This window comes from Octopus bimaculoides, chromosome 7 (assembly GCF_001194135.2).
Source record: "Octopus bimaculoides isolate UCB-OBI-ISO-001 chromosome 7, ASM119413v2, whole genome shotgun sequence".
Taxonomy (NCBI): Eukaryota; Metazoa; Mollusca; class Cephalopoda; order Octopoda; family Octopodidae; genus Octopus; species Octopus bimaculoides.
This window is the reverse complement of record NC_068987.1, coordinates 38,670,684-38,673,437: the sequence shown is the minus strand read 5'-3', so window position 1 is coordinate 38,673,437 and position 2,754 is coordinate 38,670,684.

Sequence of the window (2,754 nt, the reverse complement as noted above, 5' to 3'; positions counted from 1 at the left end):
AACGATAAAAGCTTTCGGGTGCTGAAAATCCTTTTAGACTGGGGTCGCCATTTTATAATGGAAGGAAGGTTTTTATGATACTTTTGGGGTAACTCCTTCCATTATAATTATTCTGTTGATTCAAGGAGCTGGAAATACGAAGAACGAAGTTCTCAGGCGGAGTAAATTCAATAACCGTTTATTCACAGGTGCTTCGTACAAGGAGTTTGGTTTCAGTAACCATCCTCACAGCATTGTGTAGTTAGCCTTCTCTCCCATACACGTGAGGTTCAATAACTTCTGGAGACAATGCATGTGGTATAACAGCGGGACAAAAGTCCGCTGTGAGCTCCTGGCTTCGAAGTCTTGCTCGGCGTCAGCGAGAGAAGAACGAGATTATTTAATATTACCCACAAAGGGCCAATGAAGAAGGGACAATACAAACACATGTGGGGACATATAAACACGAAAACTTAAATAAAAATGAGAAAATAAAAATTAAACGTACGATAACATGAATGATACAATGAAAATGATAATGGAAATGTGCTGCTTGCCCCACCTCAAGCAGCATCACTTGCTTCCTTTTATCTTTTGAATTCCGAGTCCTTCAAAATGTCTATACCATATTTCTTTGTTAGCTATTCGTATCCCACATTGTCCAATATCGTCTTTAAATCTCCAATCACCCTCCAACACTTATAACCTTTCTTGAATTTCAATATCTCTTCCTTTTGGCTTTCCCACATCAGAACACATGAGTGCCATCCAGCTATATTAGTCCACCCTTCGACGTTGACGAATCTTGCAGCTTTCCATCTTGTAGTCTTATTAAGCAGTTCTTTGTCTACACCTTCAACCATCATACAGATGTAACAATTTTCAATGAGGGGGGGTATATTCTGGTGTGTTTGTATTTCTTTTTTTCTCTTGCTTTGTGTAGGAGGGGAATGGGTGGATTGGTGTCTGTAGTGAGAGGGTATGGGTGGGTATGGTTTGGCGTTCTACTTCACTCTGTCCTTTCTTCCTCTTCCTTTTTCTTCATTCAGGTACCATCCACTGTTCTTCGTTTCTCTTTTCTTCCTGTTGCACCTTCTCCGGTTCCTTTCCAACTTCCTCCTGACTTCTCTGCTTCTGTAGAGGGCAGTGTGTTCTAATGTGACCTTTTTGGCTACATTTAAAGCAACGAGGGGTTCTGCCCTTCACCCACACTCTCAACACCACATCTCCAATGGTCATTGTTTCTACTAGATTTTCCAGTGTTTCTGCAGTGCCCTGTATGATCAGGTCCAGTGTTTGGCCTTTCCATACCGAATTTTCTGTTTTTGTGGCTTGGAGTACGGCTATTTCTTCTTTACTTCCTAGAAGAACAGCCGCCGCAACCCAAGCCACTTCTATTTCCGATGGGATTCCCTCCACCTTAATCCTGAAAGTCCTTCTTCCATGATAAGTGGGTACAAGGACCACTTTATCCGACTTTACTGTGGTTACTGCGTGTTCTTTTGCTTTTCCTTCTGTCTTGAAATGGACCACAATTGTTCCGTATCTGCTTCCTCTGGCAAGATATGTTGTCTTGCCAGACGGAGCACAACGCCTTTTCTATAATTTCTACTTCCACATTTTCTATCTTCTTTATTCCCACAGAATACACTTTGTATACTATAGTTTTCTTATCCATCTCTTCCAATACTTTCTGGGTTGGTGACAACTTAACGTCACCACCTACCCTACGTGCCATCTTCTCATATTTTTCTATGTTTGTCAGGTCCACGTCTTTTTTTGTGACTTCTGTCACTTCCGCAAAACTTTTCTTCCTTAAGCACTTGTCCATTCTACCAACTGCTCGTGCGAGCTCCTCCTCCGAAGAGGACAATTTGTACCCACTAAGGTCCGAATAGAACATGTTTCGGATCTTGTTCAAAACGGGGGCACCGGTCTTCATTTATGTTTTATGTAGTGTTTTTGGTACCGAAAGACTTTCAAACTTCGTATACTTATCTATTATGTGTTATAGAACAGAAAACAATTTTTGTATTCGAATTTATTTCATGTAAAAAATTGTCTTATTTCGATAATTTCTACTAATCACTGACGTCTATTCAGTTGAAAACAGTTAGCGCTGTAACGGTGTATATCGTATTAATCCCCGTTAGTTCTGACCCTAACCCTAACCCTAACTCTAGAATCCGAACTCTAAAATTGTTACACACATAGATACGCACAGTGTAATTTATTATATAAACAATATATGCGTATAAATTACGATTAAACCGGATGAAATATGTCACAGGGAATAACATTTTTATGACCGGGTAGCAGTAACTCTATTCAGCTGAATAGACGTCAGTGATTGGTTGAAATTACAGAAATACGACAACTTTAACATGGAATAACTTGCGATGTACGTTTTTTTGTTAAGAATACTAAGAGAAAAAGATGTTTTATATGACACATTCTACCAGTGTCCCAAGTTTCAAAGTGTTTCGTTAAGAAAATACTGGTGCCCCCGTTTTGAACAAGATCCCATGTTTCTTTTTGTTGATATTGCTGACCCTATTCAAGGCGGAGAGAAAGCACCACCAGAAAACCGCTGCAAAGCAACACAAGACAGTCGACTACTCCGCACATAATCAACAAATACACCAGCACGATACGAACTCTACGAGCGAGAAGAAAGAAAGAGAAAGAATGTCTTAATTCTCCTGCTTAAATAGTCGTTGCCGGCGAGAGTCTCGCTGACGTCTTGCGCATGGCAAATGGTTGCAGGCGAGATCT